Source organism: Petaurus breviceps, unplaced genomic scaffold, assembly GCF_028583685.1.
Source record: "Petaurus breviceps papuanus isolate PSGF00001 unplaced genomic scaffold, PetGlider_PUasm1.0 171, whole genome shotgun sequence".
In the NCBI taxonomy this organism is placed as follows: domain Eukaryota; kingdom Metazoa; phylum Chordata; class Mammalia; order Diprotodontia; family Petauridae; genus Petaurus; species Petaurus breviceps.
In genome coordinates, this window is record NW_027185754.1 from 26,716,573 (window position 1) to 26,742,197 (window position 25,625).

General features: G+C 40.5%; 1 protein-coding gene across 4 annotated transcripts in view; it reads right to left on the reverse strand.

The window, feature by feature from the left end:
- Positions 1-25,625, reverse strand: part of NEK6 (NIMA related kinase 6) — a 130,353-nt gene that overhangs the window by 87,534 nt on the left and 17,194 nt on the right. The window contains exon 1 of one of the 4 annotated variants that reach the window (XM_069082783.1): positions 20,254-20,345. The exons of the other annotated variants lie outside the window; for them this stretch is intronic. The gene's annotated coding sequence lies outside the window, so the exon portion shown is untranslated. Of the gene's footprint in view, positions 1-20,253; positions 20,346-25,625 lie in introns of those variants that run through there. 4 annotated transcript variants of the gene reach the window in all.

A 25,625-nucleotide genomic window follows, 5' to 3' on the forward strand; every position in this document is an offset into this window, starting at 1 on the left:
TCCAAGATTCCTTCCAGCTCTAAATCTGTAATACTGTGATCCCCAGGTCCCTGTGTTTTCAAAGAGGTGACTGCCTTCATTCTCAGGAATGAGACCCAGAAGGGAACCTGCCCTTCCTTTGGTTTTCTACAAGTAAGCCTTGTGCAAGCCACATACCCTCACTTAGAGGAAAAAAAACATAAAAAAGCCTAAACTGAACTAAATATCCAAGCTAAAAAGGACTTTGGAACCATGAATACTGGAGCTGGAAGAGATCTCAAATATTACTTAGTCACAGAATTACAGAATCCAACTTCCCTATTTTATAAAAGAAGCAGAGGTCCAGAGAGAAGGGTCTTTCCACTATAGCAAGCTGATTCCTACCACTCCAACTTGCCTTCCCTCCTTCCTTTCTTTCTATAAATGGAGGCTTCTCAGAAAATAACATGAAATGTCCATGAAATGCAGGTTACGTTTGATTAAGTACAAGGGGAAAAAGTCAAGAACACAAATATACAAGAGTTGAAATTCAGTCAGATGTCATCTGCTGAATACAATGAATCTTATTCATTCCTTTTCAAATATCTGGTCAACAGGAGAATCAATATGTCTAATCACTAGTCAACAATTATTACTATACATAATTGCTTAATACCAATCCCCTTCCAATATAGTTGCAATGCAATTTAGCTCCTCTTTAGCTGGCACCTAGACTACTGTAACCAACTTATGAATTGTCTAGTTGGTCCCCTTTCAATCTATCCTTCAAAAGCTGCCAAAGTTATCTTCCTTATGTACAAGTCTAATTATGACACTCCCCTGCTCTAACACCTTCAATGGATCCCAGTTACCTACAGGATAAAATCCACTTCCTTAGCCTAGCTCCAATCTTTGAGTACTTTCTTTTGAACACTATGTATTAGCACAGACCTACACTCAGGGCTGGAATGCACTCCTCATTCCTACATATTGGTATAAGAAGCAATATTATGTAGTTGAAAATGAAATAAATTTGGGATTAGAAAACTGGGTTCAAATCTGATCTTTTACCTACTGCCTATATGATCTTGGATAGGTCATTTCCCCTCCTTGGGCCTCAGTTTCCTCATGTGTAAATTAAGGGGAATGGACTAATACCTAAAGTTCCTTTCAGCTCAAATTTTATGATCCTGCTTATAAATGCCTTCTCTTCCTTGAAGTCCCCCTCCCACCTCACTCCCATTACCTCAGCTAGGAAGTTATTCCTCCCTTTCTTTGAAACAGGTGTTCCCTGTCTGTCTGACCCCTCCCATTTCATTTTCTACCTAATCTCCTCCACCAAAATTCCCTTCCCATGCTTTCTTGTGGTCCCTATGCTTTTCAACACAGTACAAGCTCAAGCAGGTCTAGCCAAGCTGGGAAAGTCTACAAGTAGGATCAAGGTGACACAGAAGGACAAGTTCAAGGACAAGTCTAGCTGACGACAAAAAGGTTTCTCACTAAGCTGGCTGCAAAGATGAATTTTTGGTCCACAGATACATTCGAAGACCACCTATTCAAGTTTAGAAAAAGTCACTGATTTGCATCAATGGGAAAAGCATCTACAGTAATGAGGTCTCAGGGATCACATCATTTTTCGTCATGATATCCACTGTCTTGTATTTAGCAGATACTTAATAAATTGGTAAACTGAAGTGAGGAACTGGAAAGTGTCCAGAGATGAACAAAGAAAATTAAAGACATGAAAAATATGTTCAACAAGGAAATATTTAAAGGAGTTGGAAACGTTATTCCAGGAAGCTAAGGTAAGGTGGTTTCTTAATTATTGTCAATGAGCTAAAAATAACTACTTTGACTGAACTTTAATGTTTCTAAGTGAGACAGAGATTCTTCTGTAGCCAGAATACAGAGCTTTAGTTGCTAGTAAACACACATAATAAAGGAGGTAATGCAGCCCAGGTGCTCTACATCTAACTTCATTTTCATGCCAATCAAAGTGAATTTTGGGAGTGAGTCTCATCTCTACAACACAAAACTCCTATGGGGTTTTCTTGGGCAGAGTTCCCAAAAAACATGGGGGAAACAGACTCATAATCAAGGATACATCATAAGTTATAAAGGAAATTCCTAATCCTAAGTCAGAAAGTGGTCTGGGACCACAACTTCAAATCAGTACTGGACAAATAAAATTAAGAGAGCAGACTTCCCTTACCCTGGGATGCTGTGCTGGCTTTTATTGGCTGCTCTAGCTCTGTAGCAGGTTTCTACCTCATTAGACAGGAACAGAGAAGCCCAGCAGATGGTAGCAGAGAGCAGTTTGGTGACCAAAGGCCTAGTGGAGATGCCCAACAGAGGCAATACAACAGAGAGTGGAGATTCAAGACCTAGCAAAGAGCCATAAAGAACAGCATGGCTACATCACCAGGTGACATCCACAAGCTTGCAGCAGCAGCAAAGCTTACCTGAGCCATGTGTACTCCCTAAGTATATATCCTCCATGAATATTTCTGGGCCACATGTGTTCTCTGTATGAGAATCCTTCCCATTGGTCTGGTAGTAATCTGTGGGAGAATATGCCCCATCCTCCCACCCCCCTGTACACACACAAACACACACACACACACACACACACACACACACGTGTGCATAAGAGAATACATTCTTTTTACTTTTGGCTAAAGTATCTTTTGTTTTCAACATCTCCTAGGGCTGGCTGGTAAAATTAAACATCTCACCCATCATCTGGGGTGTGGTATTGGGCTCCAAGGTCCTGACCCCAAAATCATAGCTCTAGAAGTGGCAATGTCTTCAGAAGCATGTAGTCAGCCTCCTTTTTCAATAATTAAGGCACAGGGAGGCAAAGGGACTTGTCCAAGGTCATACACGTAGTAAACACGTGAATGGGATTTGAACTCAGGCACTGTGACTCCACAGTCATTATTCTTTCACACTATACCACACTCCCAATGCTCACTGCTCCTAGCTTCTCTAAGACCACTGATTTTGCAAGAGATGGTGCAATGGTTGCAGAGTCAGGGAAACTGCCAGATTCCAGTGCCGGGTGGAACTGGCAAAAAAATAAAAAAAGGAAATTGAAAGAGTTGTTCTACAAGGCGCCTTGAGCAAAGACATTGAAAGTTAGGATTTCACAGTGACTGTTTTTTGCCAAGTCAGTTAACAATAAAGCAGCCCTTGCCAGAAACACAGTCACAGGCCAACTATGTCAGGAATGTGGGAGTCTGTGGCTGAACAGCCTTCTTGCAAATGGCTAATCTCAAAGGCTAAATTCTCAAGAAGTCAATTCAATTCAACCAACATTTCTTAAGTACATTCTATGAATAGGATCGTCTGCTCAGGTCTGGGAATACAAAGATGAAAAACAACATGGTCCCTGCCCTTAATGGAGCTTACAACTGGGGAAGGGGTGAGGGAAAGAAGGAAAGGAGAGGCAGAATTTGTTGCAGTAGAAAGAACACAAGATTAGTAATCAAAGGACTATGGCTCAAAACCTCTATCACTTACTACTCTTTGACCTTGGATAAGTCACTTTCCTTTTATAGATCTTTCCATATCCATAAAATGAGAGCACTGAGACTTTCCTTGGAAAAGTGGGTGACTATGGATAAGGAATACTGAATGCCCTGTCAGACACAGTCAGTGAACAGATCCATATTACTTTTACTTAACTTTTTCTCTGTTCAAAGGGAAGGTTCACGGGGTAGGGGTTGGAGGTGGAGTAATATATCGGGAAATGACTATGATATAAAAAGAAAAGGCATCAATAAAACCGTACTATAAAAAAGCAAACCGAAGGAAACAATTGTCCCACAAGTCTGCTCTTATTATGTTTAGGCCTTTATTTAAAAAAAAAAAACCACAATAAAAAATAAGGGCACTAAAGTAGATGATCTCTGAGGTCCTTTCAAGTTTCAGATTCTATGATCCATTCAATCAATGCTTATTAGATAAACATACACAAAAATAAGCATGAAACAAGGTGTTATGTTACAGAGGCAAAGTAGAACACCAAACGAGCTGCTCTAGGAACATCTGAGAAAGGCTAGATCAAAGAACGACAGCTCGGACGACCTGGGTTCAAATCTCTGCCTTGTTTGTGTATGACCTTGGCCAAGGTCTCCTGGGTATCTCTAAAATTAAGCCGTTGGACTGAATAACTTCTAAGACCCCTCCAGCCCTTTGATCTTACAGCAAATACTCCAGTTTGACTAGAACACAGTTTATGCAAGGGTCAGATGAAGCTGGAAAGGCTGGTTGTGCATTGTGCCAGGCTAAGAAGTCTCTATTTTTTTTCAATTCCTTAAGATTAATTGGAGTCTCAAAGAGGGTCCTACATATAAAATATGCTATGGGTTTACAAATAATTTGAGCCCTGTCAATCACTTTTCTCTTTCCCTATCTTTAATACCACCACCACCTTTTCTTCCATCAGTAAAAAGATATTTCTTGGAAGGAGGATGGGGAATGAGGTGGGAGTGTGAGAGGAGAGGAAATATATTAAAAAAATTCTCTTGGACAAGTATCATCTATCTATTAGCCTTTTTTTTTTTTTGCACAGGTGGCAGAGAAATATAGTGGCTATTTCTAACTTACATTGGGTGGGATCAGTTAACTCATTAGAACTGGTCTACTATTCTGACTCCAGCTTTTTTGCTGGATATAGTTCACTCAATAGACAAAGTTATAGAATGTTCAAGTTGGGATGGACCTTAGAACATGGAATGTACATAAGCCATATAATGTTAGAGTTGGAAAAGGGCCTTAAAACACAGAAAGTAAGAACACAGAATATTTTGATTTTATGTGTGTGTATATATATTTCTCCTCTTTAATCCGGAGACTTTACTCTCTACTTTATGGTGAGATCGGAACTTTTGCAAACTATAAAGAACAATAGAAATGGGAGTTTTCTCATTATTATAATGCCACAATAGAGAAAAGGTAAAGTGAAAAGAACACCGGATTTGGAGACAGAGGACCTAAATTTGAATACTAGCTATAGTATTTTATTTACATCTACAGGACTCTAGGTAAATCACTTAACTTTGCTGAGGCTCAGTTTCCCCTTCTATAAAATAAAGGGTTTGGACCAGATGATCTCTAAGGCCCCTTCTCCATTGTTGTTCTCATTATCATTCTGTCCTTAAAGACTATGTACGATAAGTCTCAGAAGCTAGAGGCCTTCCTCCTCCTCTTACTCAGTCTCTGGGGATGCCAATGTGACATCTTAATCATTTCACAGGAAGCAGAAAGATCTCAGACCCAAAGTGAAGGCAGTGTGGTCAAACCAGACATTAAACTTGGAGCTGATGACATCAGATTGCCCCAACTGTTACGCTGTGAGCTGTCAGTTCCTAAGAAAGTAATGTCAAAGAAAGGATTGGTTTGACAAATGTTTCACTGACAACAGACTCACAGGTTTCAGAGTCCAAGGATGGGCTTCAAACCCAGATCTCTTGGTTCCAAATGGGGTGTTCTTTTCACAACCTAAAGAGTGGGTTCTTCTTGCTTTTACAACCTGGCCCAGGGAGTACTAAATACTACCCAACATATGTTCACATATAAAACAACCTAACTTCTTAAACCTTTCCAAGAAGATTTTTAGTTAGTATTTATTAAGCACCCACTATGTCCCAGACACTGTGTTAAGTGCTAAGGATATGAAGAATATAATACAGCTTATTAAAGAGGCAACGAGGTCTACTGGGAAGGAGTAATAATAGGCTTTAAAGTCAGGAGGCCTGGACTTAAGTCCCAGCTCCAGCACTTACTAGCTGTGTGACCTTAAACAAGTCCCTTCCTTTATTTAGGTCTCAAGTGTTTTATCTATAAAAGAAAGACAATGGACTGGATGACCTCTAAGGTTCCTTATAAGCTTTTAACAGGGCTGGGGAACCCATGGCCTCAAGGCCACATGTAGCCCTCTAGGTTCAGTTCTTTGACTAAATCCAAACTTCAGAAAACAAATCCCCTCAATAAAAGGATTTGTTCTGTAAAACTTGGACTCAGTCAGAAGGCCACACCCAAGGACCTAGAAGGCCACATGTGGCCTCGAGGCCACTTGTTCCCCACCTCTGGATCAGAACACTAGTTTGAGTGTGAGCAAATCATTTCATCTCCCTTGCGTAATGCCTTCTCTCTAAAATGATAGTAATATCATTTAGTAATATCAAAAGTAAAGTGCTTTAGAATCAGAGAATTTAGAAATCTGGGACTTGAGACATATAGTGTTAGAACACAGAAACAGTTTATATTCAATATTCCAAAAATCTGGGTTATGAGGTCCCTCTAGCTCTAATGTTCTACGCTCTAGAATTATGTATCTTGGAATCATTCTCACTTATTAATAAACACCATCCAAAACCCTCTTCGAAGCCTCCTTCCCTTGCTAATAAAATATTGGCACAGAAGAAAGAAGTTTTCCTTCCCCTCCTTCTCCCCAACAATGGTTTTGCCATTAAAGGTGACAACAGGAAACAAGAGAAATTATATTAAAAGGAGTTCTCCCTGTTCCCTCGCAAAAGTCCACAACCAGTTCCATCCTCTCTGGAGAGGGGCCAAATCATTAATATCCTATGAGACTGCAACAAAGGTCACAATTGCATGGATCCAAGGAAGAAGAATGGGTTCTTTTTAAGGAGTGCTATGGAAGGAGGTCTAGCAATGAGAGGAATTAAGATTGCAATGGGGGGAAGGGAAAGCCATAGAGGTGTTTAAATAAGTATATAAGAAACAACACTTAGGTTTTGTTAATTAGTGTTAGCACCAAAATATGGTTGGCTCAAATTAAGAGCAGCCAAAAGGGAGTGATGAGGTATCTAGGAGGAGGAAAACTTGGAGGCTAGTCCTGGCTCCAAGACTGTGTGACCACCAGGCAGTCATATCACTTCTTTGTACCTCAGTCTCCCCCTCTGTAAAATAAGGGAGTTAAATCATAATGACAATTACTTTTAAAAGAATGAGAACTTTTATTAATGAAATGACTAACTGTGATTCCAGAGGATCAATAATAATCTGTGCTACTCACCTCCTAGCAGAAAAGTAGATATAGTTTTAGACAATGCCTGTGCAGGAAATTCTTTTGTTCAACTAAGTACATTTGTTAGAAGGTTATCTCCCTCCCCCAATTAAAGGGTGGAAGGGAGAGGAAATTTTTTAAAAATTAATTAACAAATAACATTTTTAAAAGGAAGTTAGGTCACTAGATGATCATTGAGGTTCCTTCCAAGCTCTAACATTTAATCAACCTATGAGCATCTCATTGGTATTGACAAATCATAAATCGATTGGTGGTATCACTCAGGGACCGCTAACCTCTCCCTCTAGCGCCTTACCCCACAACTCCTCCACAAGGAAAACGTCACCAGAATCATCAGAAAGAACAGTACTGTTGAGACAACAATAATGCTTAATATCTCAAGCATATTAGTAATCCAGGCCAGAAATAAGAGAAACGACCAAGATGAAATAGAAACGTTTAAAACTACTAGAAGTCAGCCTGCCTTTGGAAAACCTATAATCCTATACTGAATGTTCCTCACATAGACTTAAAGTGTAAAAACTAGTACATGAAGCAACCCTGGGGAAAACATGACTTAAAGGAAGGGGTAGGTAGCAAGGCTAGGAAAGTGAAAAAAAAGGAGGGGGGAGGGAAGAGGAAAATATAAGAGAGAAGAGGGACTGAAAAGGGAGAACAATGGTGGAGAGAGAAGAAAAGGAAGAGGAGGGAAGATGAGGAAAGAGAGAAAGGGAAAGAGGAAGAAGGAGGTAGGAGGGAGAATTGCAGGAAGAATGGTTCCCTAAAGTTTGACACTAATATGGCCATATCCCTTCTTTTAGAATATATGCCCCTCTTTGGAATCAGTGGGCAGATTCCCTAAAACAGGAAGTATCACATTATATAAATCACAGGAAGGAAAAAGTAAATTGTACAACTAAGCAAGATATGTACCAGAGTAGAGGGCCACACTCCCCCTTGGGTCTGGGGCCATCTGTAACCATTTCCCTTCTGGGGGCAGGCCTAATCCCCACCTATCTTCTTATCCTAGTGTGCTGCTGGAAGGGCCCTCTGAGGGCATCTGGTACAACCTGAACTTGAGAAGGGATACTGTCCTACAATATCCTCAAAGGCTGGTCATCCCATCAAATGGCAATACAGTCCCCTCCTTGACAGTCAGTTCCACATTCATATAGCTGACAGAGTCCATAGACCTGAATTCAAGTTCCAACTGTCACACTCACTGTGTGACCTGGGGCAAATCCTAAATCAGCATCTCCATCTGCAAAATGAGGGGGATGATGATGATGATGATGATGAAGCTTTAAGGTTTGCAAAGCACTTTACAAATACTAAATCATTTGATCCTCACAATAACCCTGGGAAGGAGATTATTACCCCCATTTTACAGAGGAAAGAACAGAGGCAGACAGAGATTAAATAACTTGCCTATGATCACACAATTAGTAAATGTCTGAGGCCATATTTGAACTCAGGTCTTCCTGACTCCAGATCTAGCATTCTATCCACTAGGCCACCTAGCTGGCTAGACCAGATCATTTCTAGTACTACTTTGAACACTAACAATTTATGATACTTTTTCCAGAAAGCACAGCAAAGTTTATGAAGTGCTATAGTAACAGTATTTTATCCCATATTCACAAAAGCCTGGTCAGATAGGTAATAATAATAGTGCCTCACATTTCTATAGTGCTTCAAGAATAACACTGTTGGACAGTGGAAGCCCAGCGGTGGGAATCTGTGGCCTCGAGGCTGTAGGCTCCCCAACCCTGGGAGACAACTCTCATTTTGCAGATCAGAATCAGAAAACTGAAACTATAGAAGGAAAATGACTTGCTCAAAAGTCACAGAGATAATAAAAATGACAGCTAGTACTCAAATTCGGGTCCTTTTGATTCCAAATCTAGGGCTTCTCCTACTATTCCAAGGTACTTCCCTTAATATTTAAAGTCAAAGGTATTTACATGAACCACACATGGGACTCTATTTCCCCATTCCATCCGTTAGGTGTAGTTCTTCCTCTAACCACTTGCCCAGTAAGAATGCCAAGTCAGAGCTGGCATGATCTCTCTCCAATCTAGCTGGCCACAAGGTGGCATCTAAAGAGACCTCAGCAGGCAAAGAAAAGAAGCAAAAATGAACCCCAAGGAAAATAAAATTTGCTTTCCCAGGGATTTTAACTCCTCACTAAGATACACCTAAAAACCAGGAAATGCCTAGTGAGAGATAGTTCAAATTTCTACTTTAGGGAGTGTCACACAACCACAAACTCTGGTAAGTATTTCTTTAAAGCATCTTCCCTTTGTGCCATCAGAGCTAGATCTGTTATGGCACTACTGTGGTCCCATTCCCCTACCCCCCCCCAAAAAAAAAACCCTTCATAAATGGCCTCAGCAAGTCAGCTTCCAATGGACTATAACCCTCTACCTCAAAGACAAAGGGAGTTTACTTAGATAAGACCTGGAATGGAGGGATCAGCCCATAAACATTACAAAATTTTCCCAAAGTTAGCTATGCTCAGCCAGATGAAAAACTGAAAATTATAGCTTGCTAAAACCTAGAATGTAAGAGCTGGAAGGGTCCTTCAATGGCATCCTGTTAAGAATTAGAAGGCAACACACAATTTTAGCGCAGAGAACAAAGGATGTGGAAATACAGACTATGGAATGTTATATCTAAAAAGGAATGTTATCTCATCAGGAAGGTGGAACACAGAATGTTAGATCCAGAAGGGACCATAAAACACACACTCTTAGAATATAGAATGTTAAGTCTGAAAGAGACTTTATAGAGGTCATACAGCCAACCCTGTACTTTTTAATAGTCTGGGAAAGTAAAGCTGAGAAAGAGGCTAAGTGATCTGCCCAAGGTCACAAAGTGAGTGAGAGGCGGAGCCAAGACTAGAATCCAGATTGACCAACTCCCAAGACAACACCCCAGATTTTACTTAGGATTTATCACACCCTAAAAAATAAAACTGCTAAGAGTCGTTCTAAATCACTGGAGTGCCTGAAATGGCAGCAATAACAACTGTTAATTCAACCTAGGCTGTGGGGGTAAGGTTGAAAAAAATCACAGACTAGTTTCTAGGGTTTTTTAATGTTACTAATTCTGCCCAGGTCTCATCTAGCTTATAAGGTACATGGAAATTCCCACTTTCCCTTTAAAAACATGTATTTGACTCACTTGCCACTTCCTTATTTCCCTATCCCCCTGGTAGTAAGGGCTCTCTCCCTCTTCAAAGATCTGATATTTACTTATATATGTACCTACAGTAGAATATAAGCTCCTTGAGGGTCTAGACTATTTCCTTCTTTGTATTCTCAGGCCTAGCATTTATTGTATTGTTTTTCAGTCCTGTCCAACTCTTTGTGACCCCATTTGGGATTACCTCAGCAAAGACACAGTAAGGCTTGACCATTTCCTTCTTCAGTTCATTTTACAGATAAGGAAACAGGAAAACAGATTTCAGTGACTTGTCCACAGTCACTCAGCCAGTGTCTAAAGCCAGATTTTAACTCAGGAAGATAAGTCTTCCTGCCTCCAGGCCTGGTGCTCTGTCCACAGCACCACAGACCTGTCCAGGCTTGACATAGTACTTATTTAATAAATATTTCCTGAATTGAATTAAAATTCATGAATCACAAAATCAAAGCACAAGAGCTAAGAAGGGAGATGAGTAGAGCTGGCAGAGGCCTCTGAGACCATTTGATCCAAGCCTCTCACTTTATAGATGGGAAAACCTGAGGGGAAAGGGAAAGTGTCACATAGCTATCCAATGGTAGAGACAGGACAAGAACCCAGGTTTTCAGACCAGGATCTTTATTCTATACCAAGAGTTCAAATATCCATGGCAACACCACCATCCTTTCAGTGACCCAGGTTTGTAATATCAGAATTATCTTTGTCTCTGCTCACTGCTTCATCCCCACATGGTGATGAAGTCACCAAGTCTGTGGATTCTCTCTCTAGGATATCTCTAAGAAAACAGCTACCATCCTAATCCAGATCTTCATCCCTCTTATCTTAACCATTATAAAGGCTTCCCAATTGACCTCCTTGACCTCTGATCCATCCACCACCCAGAGGGCAAATTTATATTCCTAAAACAGACATGACAATGTCATTTCCTTGCTCCCTCTTCAGTAGCAAGACTCCTGTTGTTCTAAGATAAAATACAAAATCCTCAACCTGCCCTCCACCAGCCATTCTGTTATATTGCTCCATTCCATGTACTCTCTGTTCCAGCCAAACTGGCTCATCCATGGCCTTTCATATCTTGCCTCCCTAGCTTGGCACAGGTAATCCCTCACACCTGTGACATACTCTGTCATCTCTCCAAATCCCTAGGCTTCCTTCAAAGCCCAGTTCAATTGCTACCTCCATCACAAGGCTCATTCCCCAGATGTCCTTCCTGAAATTACTTTATATTTCTCTGTATTTACTTACCTGTATCCATGTCACATCCCTCCCACCCCAGTGGAATTTAAGTTCCTCTTTGTACCACCTGGAACAGTGCCCTGCATACAGCATAGGAAGGGGCACCACTGGAAGGGGTATTGGGAGGACCTCAGACACCAGTCTTGACTCCACAACTACCCCACCATATGGGCATGAGCAAATCACTCACATTCCTAAGGCCTAAATTTCCCCACCCTATATAAAATGAGGTACTTTCTAGCCAGTATTCCCTTTTGCCTAGGAGAGATCAGTAATCTAACACTCCATGTTCTAAGGTTTCTGCTATTTCTAACATTCTATGACTCTATGTGTTCTAAAATGGTATTAAGGAAACATTACTGAACTCAAGAGTCTGATTTTGAAATTCTGTCTCTGATATTTGATGGCTTTGTAATGTTGGGCAAGTAACTTCTCTGAATAAGACTTCCTCATCTGTAAAATGGCTCAACAACTATTTGCATCAACCTGCCTAACGGGGCTGTTGAGAAGAAAGCTCTTTGTCAATTTAAAGGACTACAGGAATGTTGGTTGTTCTTATGTCTTTGTTGTAAGGACCCTCCTAGCTTTAACATTCTACATTCCAAGGCTTTCTTTCAAGATCTAACATTGCGCAATTCTACATATTTACCCACTATTCTATACAACAAGCTGGGTTACCTTCACACGTAACCCAAACAACTCCTGTAACTATACTGCAAAAACAGTCTAAAAACGGAAATGAGGAACACAATAATCCTTCTCCACCCAGCAGAGGGCAAACTAGGGGTCCAAAGGTTATGGCTCAGACACCAGTCTCAAGAAGCAGCCCTGGGGTTCCCCCACACACACGCCAGAGAAGGCCAATCAGACTTCCACACAACACAGCCTCTTTGAAACAGTGAAATGATGCCAAAACATTTTACCAAGTAACCACAAGATCAGTGATGTGACTTTCTTAGTTTCTGCTGCCTGGTTTCTCTTCCTCCCCCCATGGCTCTGCCACAATAAAATAAATCTGACAAGATGCTTGGGGAGATAACCCATATATTTAAATGACTATCTCTGCCTCATGATTACATTACCTCCCTGGTTCAGTGTACCCAGGGCAAGAAAGGCAAGCTGGTCCTAGGAGAGTATTATTTGTGAGTGACTTTTATTGTCCATTATCTTACAGCATTTACACCACCGCTAGGATGCCTGGTAGGAATATTTCACAGCAGAAATATCTCTGTCGTTAGTCTTCACATCGCAATTTAGTCGGATCAACCTTTCAATCCCATCCATCACGAAGAAGGGCTTTGGCAAAGAAAGCCTCTTTGTGGAACTAAATTATTGCCGGATGCTAAGGGCCCCAAGGCCCCCTTCTAGAGTGTCCATGGCTGAGTATCTCACTGGTTAAAGCACAGTACTTATTAATAAGGTCTAGCCATGGATGGAATCACAGTATGTTAAAAAGGACCTTGGAAAATACATCAAAACTGAAAGAAATCCCTGAACATAGACTATCAGAGTTGGAACCAACCTCAGAACAGAAAATATTAGAACACAGAACATTGGAGTTCATGGAAGGAAGGGACCTTAGAAATCAGCTAGTCTAAGACCTTTATTTTACAAATTAAGATATTAGAATCCAAGGATCTTGGGCTTGCCTAATTGATCAGAAAACTTTGGTAAGAGAGACCAATTCTATTCAATACATTTTTTAAGTAGAAGTATAATATAGTATTGAAACCAAACAGTTCAAGTCAAGGTTCTGTCCCTAACCCTCTATGTGACTTTGGGCCTCAGTTTCCTCATATGAAAAATGAGTTAGGTCAGACTCTTATTCAAAGGTTCCTGGCAGTTCTAACATTCTAGGTTCTTTTTAAAAACCCCTTCCAATTCTAACACTCTTATCTTCTGAAGTACCTACCAGCTATAACGTTCTATGCTATATGTTCTAAAATACTTAAAATGTATTTATATGTTCTAAATATATATGTTCTAAAATACTTAAAATGTATTTATTCCTAAGTTTGCCTCCATTACCATCTCTTAGTTATGTTTGTTCAATTAATGCTATCTCAGAAATGGTATATGATAATATAAAAAAAATACAACCAATCAATCCTGCTTTAAAACTCTCAGTAATAATTAACATTTAAACCTTTATGGTTTATAAATGTATTACATATATCATCTCACTTATATTTAAAGAAATGAAATTTGACCATAAAATGTCCTAACTTTTTGGTCACTTCAAGTCTCTCTCAGGATTCTGTGTCCATTCATTTCCATTCATTTTTTTTTCTTATGTGGCCATACTTAGTGTGTACTCTGTGCTATAAGTTCTGGGTGTTTGGTTTGGCTTGGAGTTTTTGCCTTTGCATTATTTCATAAAGGTCTCTTTTTTAACTTGCCAATTTTTCATACTTTAAAATCTATGTTCTAAGGTCTTTCCCAGCTCCAACATTCTATGTTCTAAAATTCAATGACCATAAAACCTTAGGTTAAGTCACTTCCCTTCTCTGAGATTCACTTTCCCCAGCTATAAAACAAAGAGATATGTACTATATAGCTTGTAAGGTCCTTTCCAATTAATTAAATTAGTTTCAATGGAGAAACCGACAAGATCCTTTTATATACACACATAAATATATGTGTATGTGTGTGCATATTTGTGTATGTATATAAACTTTTCTGATGTTCCTACAAAGGAGAAAAGAGCTCTTACTCAGCTTTCCCAAGCAGTAGACAGACAAGTCTAGGAAAAAAAGACATAAACATGGCCTCAGCCAATTGTTCCAATTTCCCAAAGCGGCAATCAGACTTCTACCCTGAAACTGGAATCATGACGCTGGTATTCTTTCCCTTGTATTAAATCATTAGGCACCCACCTTCCAAATAAAGACCACAGATGTCCCCAGAAATGCTTCCAGAGACGTAATTAGTGATTCCCCAGCACATCTGCAGCCGCCCATCTGGAGCCTTTACCAAATGATGTGACTGCTGGCCAAGTAGCACAAAGTCATATGAACAGGTACAAGGAAGGAGAAGGAAACTCCAAGAATGAAGAAGAACAGACACAACTACTGAACACAAGCACAGGATAGGAAAGTTGTGGCTTAATGGTAATTCACAGAAAAGAAAAGACAAAACAAACACTACAACCTGGGTTTTTTTAATGGATCACAAGCTTAGTATGAGTCAATAGCATGACAAAGCAGGCCCCAAATGCTAATGCAATCTTGGGTTTCAATAGAAGAGGCAGAGGGAAATGGAGTTAGAAACAAGCAGAGGATATGGAGTTAAGAGGACCTGGGTTTGAATGCCGGCTCTGCCACATTACCACACAGTCACAGGAACATTCTGGTGCTAACAAAAAACTGGAAACAAAGTAGATGCCTACCAGATGACTAAACAAATTGTGGTATATGAAAAGAATTGAAAAGTACTGTGCCAGGAGAAAAGGCATAAACTGAGGAGGTTAAGGTCTCCCCCAGTTCTTTACCTAATAGATATCCATGCTTAGGGTGACAATCCTCTAGTCCTCTTCCCTCGTTAAGGCTCATAAAATATCAAATTCAGTTCCAAATGCCACATTTTAGAAGGGATGTTAAAAAGCTGGAATGTATCCAGAGGAAAACAATCACAAAAGCTGACTCAGGACCATGTTCCATCAGAATCTGCTGAGGAAACAAGAGGTGTTTAACCTAAGCAAAGACAGAACTGTCTTCAAATACCTGAATAACATATAATATTAGACCAGGGAATGTAGAATGTAAGAACCAGAAGGGGACTTTGAACATAAAATAGTAATAGCTGGGAGGAACCTGAGGTCATAGAATGTTGGAACATAAACTATAAGACTAGTTCATATTATAAGACATGATCTTTCTCTTTCAGAAAAAAAAAACTGGGGGGTGGGAGGGACAGAGCAGTGATAAAGCAAAAAACAAAAGAGGCTTCAGATTACAACACAGGATTCAACCCTAGGGAAGTTCCAGAAACATCGATGTCTGGGTGTCTGGCTGTTCCCAAGCCAGACATTCACTAGGTTCCATTTACATAATGCAGAACTGACAAAGTCTGAGAGGACTGGGAAATGGGGTGAGCTTTGGCAGGAGACAAGGTCTGAAAACACCTGGGGTTGTCTCTTCTTTGGACATATTAGTATTGAAAGGGAAAAGACCATTTCCAGTCAAGGCAGCCTTATTCCCCTGCCTGCCCCAAAATTATCTTTAAAAAAAAAATTAAAAACCAAAGGACATACTTGGATCAATTGGACAAATCCTTGGGGTGGCATAGTGCTGTGGAAAGTATAATTTTTATTTCATGGAAAAGGAAACTGAGGTTCAGTAGAGTAGGATGACAATGATCCACATCCCACCTTTGCTCCTGATCTGTTCTCCCTCTGAGTTCCTCTCATCTTTCAAATCACACATACCCTGTAAGACCTTGGGCAAGTCATTTCACTAGCGTCAGCCTCACTTTCATCCTTTATAAAATCGGAACAATACTTTTTTCCTTCCCAATCTCATAGGTTTGGGATGAAGTAAAGTGAAAAAAAAAAATGAGTGTTTAGCACCTTCTCCATAATTGTGAAGTACTCACTCCACTTCAAAAGATCCATACAATGCTATTGGTGAGGGTACTGTTGTCTTCACCAATGCAGTTTGCAACAGCCCCTGAACCCTAACATAGTCCTCAGAAAAATGATGTGGCTGAAAAAAAATTCATTTCCTCTTAACAGATCTTCAGGTGATAAGCATCTCTGCCATTAGTGAAATGGGTCCTCGGGTGATGGATACAGCCCCCAATCAAATCCTGTCTAATCTGACAGCACCTGCCATTGTAGAAACTCTCCTTTCCCCATGCTTTAAGTCTACTAAGTCTTCTTGGGGGTAAGAAGTACAAGAACAATTATCCCCCACTGGACAAATTGGGAAACAAATGATAGACAAGACCAAATGACTCATCCAGGGTCACTGGGCTTTTTATCACAGGTTGGGGACTCAAAAGGAGATCTCCTAATTCCAAGTTCAGTGGTTCTGCTGCCCTCTCTGCGAATAATGGCAAGCCCATCACTGCCATGCCACAATCAAGCACTAGGAAAGGGTGATTCTCATGATCACAGTCTGCATTCTTGGGGGACCCTGTGGGAATCATTGGACAATTATGGCCACTGATCAAACATTTTAGGCTCCATTTTTAGATTATTTTTTGAGCTTCACAGAGGCCTCTGGGGCTGTAATCAAAGAGAGACTAATAGTAACGATAAAGTCAATTACGCTTCTATAGTACTTTATAACATGCGTTGCAAAGCCCATTTTGCAGATGAGGCACAGAGGGCAGCTAACTTACTCAGGGTCACAGAGGTAGAAGAAGGTGTAGGAGTCAGGACAGACCCAGGTTTACCTGACGTCCAACTCTAGTACCTCTTCTACTACGTCAGCCTTGTCAACCCAAGAGAAAGGTCTCTTCACACAAAGGTTTATGCATTTTGCTCAGGCAAAGCTTTCCCCACGACATGCACAATGGGCCAAAATGCCTTGGGTATTCACTGGGTTTCTTAAAAAGTCCAGGTTCTCAATAGTCAAATTCCTTATGAAATATGATCCTGCTCCCCACCTCCTGGAATTATTTTTCCAAAGTAAAATTCATAATGGAACTTTAGTACTTCACCATTTAGTGCTGAGCTCTCTTTTTGCCCCAGACCCTTGCAGATAGCTGCATCATCCCCTTCCTTCTACCTTGCTCCTTATTCCCCAACCCCACACCCTACCTCTCTCAATCTCCCCCCATTCCTCTTTCTCTTTCCTAAGCTCCCCTTCCCCCAACCCTTCTCTCTTATATTTCTATTTTCCTTTATCTCTCTGGCCTCATTTTTCTTTGTCCCTCCTTTTTGCTTCTGTCTCTGCCCAATTCTCTCTTGGTCTCCATTTCTGTCCTGCTTTCTGCCTCTCTATGCTCCCCCTCTGTGCCCTATATCCCTAATGCCTCATTTTCTGCCTCTCAGCTTTCTCTGTGGCTGCTTTCCCTTTGAGTCCCACTCATCTTTCAAATCACACATACCCAAATACCTGCTGCCAGCCTTGCAGTGGGGTAGGTGGTTGCCACTTTCAGTACATGCAGCCAAGAGAACTCTAATGCCTTCCCTGAGAAAAAGACCAAAGCTCCAAATGGAGAAGATAACAACTCTCTCTTAGAAGATAAAGGTCCCTCAAAAACTCTGACCTGAACTCCCTCACACACACTCCCTCTTACAGCAGAAGTGTAATTTATTTTTAAAAATGCTTGTATATAACAAAAGATCAGTTTCTTATACAATTCTCTTTTTTTGTATATTGAAATGGTTGTGTTTGTGATAACTGCCAAATTTATAATGAAAAAGAAATGTTGAAAAGAAAGCAAATGTGGACAGATCTCAGTCAAAACCCTTTACAGGAGCTAAAACAGATCTGGGGAGATGCCCAGTCCTTGCCCCACTTCTTCCAAACACCCAAACCCATTAACTGCAAATGTTGGACTAAAAGGAGCCCAGTTCCCCAGAGTTTTCTTTTCACATTGTTATGTCAACACTACATAATCATTAAACAAATAGTGACCCTGTGAGATTCACTGCTCTATACCTGGGAGCAAAAAGACCTGGGTAAGTCAATACCCTTAAAGTTGTTCCAGGCTCCCCAGAGACAATTGAGCAAGCAGGATGTGCCAATATTTGAATAAATATCAATAAAGAACTTCCTCTTCTACTTGGAATTCTTTCTCCCACCCCCATACTTCAGCTTGAAGGTTATCTAACTCATCTTTAATCAGAGATGCATTTCCCAGTCCTGAAGATCATTGCTTGTTCATCAAAAGTAGGATCTGTATTCATACTCTTGTGGGCTCTGGTCTGTTTATGCAGTCAGACCGCCCCAATTTCTGTCATCCTTTGGAGTCTGACCTTGATGTTACTTCCTTCACAAAGCATTTCCTGATCCCTTCATGGACCTCTATTCCATAGCACTCTGTATCTGTCTCACACAAGAAAGTCAGAATGTTGGAGGCGAAAGAACCCTTGGAATAGTGAATATGAGAACATGGGGCACAGAACGTTAAAGCTGGAAAGAACTCTTAACTCATAGAATGTTAGCACTAGAATGTTAGATTCACAGACTCTTTCAGATAGAAGGGAGCTCTCAGAGGTCTAAAATTCTCACTTAAGAGATGAGGAACCTAAGCCCAGAAAGGAAACCAAGGTTACAACCCTAGTTCTTCAGCTCCCAGGCCAATGGGTTTTCCATGCTGTCATATAGTACTGGTGTATGGCTCACAGTCCCCTACTAGACTGTCCCCAAGGACCATGCTTTTATTCATGTATGTGAATATATACATATATCCATTAACTTAGGCAGTTCCCAAATTAACAAACACTTCTTGAATTGAATCGTACCAACAACCAGATGATGAAAAGAGTAACAGGTGGACAGGTGTTTCCTCTCCCTCCTCAACAGCTTTACAAACACTCAGTTCTTTTCAGCACCCTTTTCTGTAAGAGCTAATGGTATTAGCCATAGTTTGGGAGGAGATGACTCATGAGACATGTTGACTAATGCACCCACAGGTGTACCAGGGATAGCTTTCATATCCAGAATAAGAAGTTGGGATTTTCTGCCTCCTGCAGACACAACCAGACTCTCCTTTTCCTTCCCTGATGATGTTCTTTACCCCCCTTCCAAGCCTCCCAGGCACTAATGCTGAGACTTCCTGTTTTTTAATAATCCTTGATTTCATCACTATGGTGCTTTCTCCATTGATGTAGATCTTGGCCTCTCCATACCTTAACAGAAAAAGTTAAGAGTGGCTATTCTTAAAACAACATTAGCTCTTGGACAACCTTTGTTGATGAGCATTTCCCCACATGGTTGGTCTGATCTTCAGATGACAAGCACAATCCATTGCTGGGCCCACAACATGAAACCTTTCCAGGTTCAGAGGACTTAGAAGAGCTTCCACAAATCTGCATACCCTTTGAGAGCCGGGATCACCTCTAACCCAATAAGCACTTAGTAGGAGCCAACATAGACAGGAAGGTACAAAAGCAAAAAAATAAATAAATAAAGTCCTCGCCTTTAAGAAGCTTACATTCCAGGCAGCTAGGTGGCAAAGTGAATAGAGCACCGGCCCTGAAGTCAGGAGGATCTGAGTTCAAATCCGGACTCAGACACTTAACACTAGCTGTGTGACCCTGGACAAGTCATTTAACTCCAATTGCCCTGCCTTCCCCCCTCCAAAAAGCAAAAAATTAAAATAATAACAATAAAAGAAACTTACATTCTACTGAGGAGATACAAGATATAAACACCTAAGTATACACATGACTATTTAGGAAGACAGAAAAAGGCTCCACACCATGGGGAGGCACTGGAAAAGGCCAATGGGCTTTTTTCACTTATTTCATCTTCTTGGTTTTGTTCCTTTTGGGTTTTTTTGGCAATATGAAAATATGTTCTGCATGAGTTCATACGTATAACTGATATCACCTTGCTTTCCTTCAAATTGGGTGGGGGAGGGTCTGGAGGAAAGGAAATAAGTTGGAACTCAAAACTTCAAAAAGTGAATGTCAAGATAAATAAAACATAATTAAAAAAAAAGAAAAAGAGAAGCCTGGTGGAGGAATATTAGCTCACATTTCACTGCTTCCTTTTGCAGATGAGGAGGCTGAGGATCAGAAAAGGTATTACAAAGCATCTCATTTGATCTTCACAAACTTCCTAGAAGGTAGATAGCATTTGTAGCAATATTTCCATTTTACAGATGGTGAAACCGAGGCCCAGAAGAGGAAAGTGACTCACCCAAAAGTCCCACAGAAAGTTCCAGGCAGAGATGGGCCTGGAATCTAGGCCTCCTAACTCCCAGTCCATCGCTTTTTCCTCTGAACTGGCCTGCCTCTTCAAGCTATACTTATATTTCTTGTAAAAAATAAAATTGAGTTCCAAAATTATGCAACTTTAGCCATCATGTGATTGGAGGCCACAACTTACTTCAAAGCTGCCTCATAAAACCTCCCTACAAAACTTGCAAAGTAGCCAGATGCTGGGGCTGCAAGAAGAATGTTCGAGAACATCTGGATCCTGCACCTCTTAGCCAAACGGAAGCAGATATTTTTCGCTTGTGTAAAAACATTTAATTTTTGCCCTAAGGTAACTAATGGAGCATGGGGAAACCATGAGGCCAGTCAAGCACAACGTGAGAATTGATATTTTGATGAGCATGAATTTTTTTTTCATGTAATCAAATATGACTAATCCTTTTTCATAAGACACTCTATATGCTGGGAAAAGGAGCTATCATATTTTCAGCCTTAGGAGTTTAGAAATAAAGCACGGTGCCAATTGTATGCTAACACTCCCATTCTTGGGATGCCTTTTGATCCCTTATGAGCAAGTAATGGTTCAAAGAATGAGCTTTAGTCATTTCTATTTGCTCTACTATGTTGTAGGGAACAGAAAGCTAGACATGGAGATGGAAGATCCAGGTTCTGATAGCAGTTCTGGCACTAGCTTTTTGTAAGAGTTTGACCTTGACCTTGGACAAGTAATTTCACCTCTCTATGCCTCAGTTTTCACCTCTGTAAAATGAAAAAATTTCAGACTTCTAGGTACCCTTCCAAATCATCCATTCATTCAAACAGTATTGGACCTGTGTCCAGATCAGATGCCACCTACTAGAGAGAGACAAAGTTTAAATTTAGTCCCTGCTTTCCTGGAGCTCGAGATAGTGAGGATAAGACACAAACTCAGATAACTAAAATATACAATACAACATAGTACTGGGCATAAAAGAAAAGGCTTGTTACCAATACGGAGGGATTAGGGAAACTAATATTCTATATTCTAAATGCTAAAGTCCTTTTCTAAATATTAATATTCTATGCTCTAGACTCCTTCCAACTTTCCTATGTTCTAGGTTCTAAGGTTCCCTCTGAATCTCAGAAAGTCTATTATTCTATGAAATACATAACTCAGAGACTCTGCTAGTTACTCTTGAAATTTTCAGGCCAAAAATTAAAAACCAAAAATCAGCAAAGTGAAAGTAAGCTGGAATAGGAGCTCTGGGAAATTAATGAGACAGCCTTTAAGTCTTCTGAAAATAAATGTACCTGAATGGGAGGCAGGCCTCTGTTCACCCTTCCCCATTATCTCTACCTTGTCATCCCAGAACTCAAACCAGTTTCTTTGACTAAAAAAAAAAAAAAAAAAGAAATGCACTAAAAAATCCAGAATTAGGAAAAATAACACAGGGAGTACTTCTCACCCCTAAGAAAAGCTTCAAGAGCTTTACATATCTTCTAATTTATTCTTACGTCACTCCCGACACATTGCAAAGTATGTGCCTTCAGAGAAGTGGGTAGAGCCTTGAACTGGGAGGCAGGAAATCTAGGTTTGAGCCCTATTCCTGGCATTTAGCCTACTGACTTTGGGCACTTATTCCACTCTTCTGAGCCTCAGTTTCCTCATTATTAAAATAAGAATAATAATACTTTGCACTATCTGCTTCAAAGGGTTGTTCTGACAACACAGCACTTTGTTGTAAACCTTAAAGTGTTATTGAATTGAGAGCTATTATTCCCATTCCTTTACAGGAAAAAAATTACAACACCGTAAATAAACCAAGTACAAAGAGCTCTCAACCAGGGTCATTTTAGTTCTGGCTCTGCCGAGACACTGTGAGATCTGAAGTCAAAAAGCATTTATTAAGCACCTTCAATGGCACTATGTGGGCACTGTACTAACCACCAGGGACATGAAATAAAAATAGCAGTCCCTGCTTTTAAGAAGCTCACAGTCTAACAGAGGTGACCACATGCAAACAACTATGTACAAACAAGATGTAAACAGGATAAATTGGAGATAATTTCATAAGAAAGCCACAAATATTAAGCTTCTTGTGAAAGGTAGGATTTTAGTTGAGACTTGAAGAAAGCTCAGGAAGCCAGAGAATGGCAATTCGAGGTATGGGGGGTCAGATACGGAAACAGCAAAGAGTGGGAGATGGTCTTTTGAGAAGAACAGCAAGGAAACCAGGGCCAGTGGATCACAGAGAACAAAATGGGTGTGAGGTGTAAGAAGAGTGGAAAGGCAGGAAAAGGGCTGGGGTATGAAGGACTTTTATATATATTTTTTATTTGATCCTGGATGTAAAATTCAACTCCTTAAGTTTACTGTACAGGAAGGTAACATGGTCAGACCTAGGCTTTAGGAAGATCACTTTGATAGCTGAATGAATGGACTGGAGCCAGAAGAGCCTTGAGGCAAGGAGGCCAACAATTAGACTATAATAATAGTCCAAGCATGAGCTGACAGGAGTCTACACCACTTCAGTGGCAGTCGACGTCAGCTTTGGTTTTCTCCCCAGTACCAGGAGAATTTGCATTTGCATTATTTTCTTCACAGGGTTGTTGGCCCAGGTCTTCTAACTACCAGACCAGGATTCCCTCCATTGGCTACCTCACTTGGGAGGACCCAATGGCATCTGGCATAGAGCCTTAAATGGTGGGTGCTCATTAAATATCTAAGGAAGGGAAAAGCACCTCACATTTACAGTGTAGCACTTCACAGTTTGAGGGCAGGTAGGTGGTGCAGTGGATAGAGGGCCGGGTCTGGAGTCAGGAAGACCTAAATTAAAATGTGACTAGCTGTGTGACCTGTTTGCCTCAGTTTCCTCATCTATAGAATGAACTGGAGAAGGAAATGGCAAACCACTCCACTATCTTTCCTAAGAAAACCCCAAACCAGATTAGGAAGAATCAGACACAACTTAAACAACTGCACAACTTTACAGTTTACAAACACTATTCTCACTAACACCAGAGTGCTCTGGTGGGAAGTACATAGGATTAGAAGTCAGAAGACTCAAATTTGAATATTAGCTCTACCACATGTGCAAGTCTCTGTTTCCTTCTGTAAAATGGGAACAGATGGTCTCTAAAGTCCTTTCCAGGTAAAAAATGATAAGGACCCAGTAAGGTAAATGATGCAAATATTATTTTCCTCATTTTAGACACAAAGAATTTAGGCTAGCAGGTGATGGGACTTGTCCAAGGTCACAAATAGGGGGCAGAAATGGGACTTCAACCCCAATTTCCTGAAGACACAATCTGGATGACTTTAGGCAAGTGACCTAATTTCCTTAGAACTCAGTTCCATCTACCATATAACAAGAGGTTTGGTTCTGATGGCCTCTGAGGACCCTTTAAGCTCTAGCGCTGTGGTCCTAAGGGCTATGATCCTAAGGCCAAACATGGTCTCTTCGCCCTGCATGGTGCTGAAAAGGTGTCCAGATGCCAATATCTTGGAGGTCACAGCAGGGTAATCCAAGCTGTCTGCTCAGCCTTCAACTCTGCTATTTTTCTTCTTTGATCTGTGCGCCCACACTCCTTAAGGTTTAAGTAATCAATTTAAAAAAAAAAGTTTTCCCTTCCAAAGACAAAATGGCACGACAGCTTCTCCTGCTCCCCTCCCACCACCAATTCCAAAGGGCTAATTTTGTCTTCCAGAAGTTATGGCTGTAATTCCGTTAATAGGACGCAAGATCTATGGTGCGCTCAGCCCAAAGTGTTAGGAAAGCGGCTTTTTCTACAGGAGAAGGAATATCACAGTTTCCCTCTGGGGGGGAAGAAAAGCATAACTAGAACACAGGCTCCTTGGGGGCCTTATTAGATCCTCAAAGAGCCGTCGCAGTTGCTAAAACCTGCTTTTGCCAGCAGAAGCTTCATTTTACAAATATACAACAGGAAAAGCATAAAAGGGTGAGAAAGCCCCAAAGATTAGGCTTCCCCATTGCAGAGAGCGACAGAAACACAGCTCTGTGCTGCAGCATTTAGCCTTCATGACTCCTGATTTTAATAGATGTATTTAAGTACTTTATAACCATTTGTGAATACAGAATGTTTCCTTCTTTATTTTTTTTTTAAGTATTGTTTGCCAGCTGCTGGACAGAATGCAGTTAAAAAAAAAAAAAAGCCTTTTCCAGACACGATAAAAAAATCTTATCGTTCTCACAGATGGCCATGAGGCCTCTTGAGGACTTTTAAAAATAACCTTTTCTGACTCAGTTTCTCCTGTCCCAATCACAAAGACAAACACCAAACACAGATCATCAATTTAAAAAGGGAAAAGTTCCTGTAAGACATCTGAAAGCTACTTTTTTTCTGCCCTAAAATTCAGGTACCAAATATTAACAACATTTCTCAGAAAATCCACTGCACAGCTCAAACATGACGTAGTAAAAAAGAGCACTAGACTTCAAGTCAGTCACTAATTGAGACTATATTGTGACCTAAAGCAAGTTAACTCATCTTCTCTGGGCTTCAGTTCCTTCATCTATCAAATATGGAGCACTGGCCCTATACTCCAACATTCAGTTCCAATGTTCTAAGATTCCTTCCAGTCCTAATATTCTATGCTCCAAGGTCCCTCCTGGGTGTGCCAACTATGCCCTATATTACAGCATATTATGTTCTGAGGTCCTCCTAGCTACGGCATCATATGCCCTAATGGTTTGTGCCTAGAACAAGCTAGAGATTGGCTAGAATAATACTTGGAGGTCAAAATCCATGGGTCTGAATACAAGTGCCAACAACGCTCCTAACTCCTTGACTGAAATGATGCTTCTGAGTCGAGTTCTATAAATTGCATGACTTTTAAAAATTCACTTTCTTATTACAGGGAATACCAAAAAGCTCCTCAGTAAATCTTAACAGATACTAAGAAAAATTCCCCAGTGGTTTTGGTTAGAAATAATTCTCTTGATTTCATTAAAAATCCGTGCTCCTTCACTGGAGCCAAGCCCTTCCACAACTAACAGGATGTTATAAACTGAATGATTGATGTTTGAAGGAAGAAAGGAACTTAGTCAAAGTTAAAAATTACCCTCTAAATACCATAAAGATGAGGAGACTTGTGATATGTACTCAAATAGTGCGTTGTTGGAGTGCGAATCCAGAAACCTCAAATCTTGGCCTCTGCTTGTGCTGAGCCCTGCCGCCAAATACAAAGCACCCTCTTGCCCAATCTCATTCTTTCCTTCATTCAAGGCCTAGTTCAGATCCAATATAAGTATTTCTCTTAAAGAGGGTCTCTCCTATTCTGATCAATCCAAAGAGTTCTCTTTCTCTCTTATGAATTCAATCACGTTTTAATTTGTATTATACACATTCTCCCTC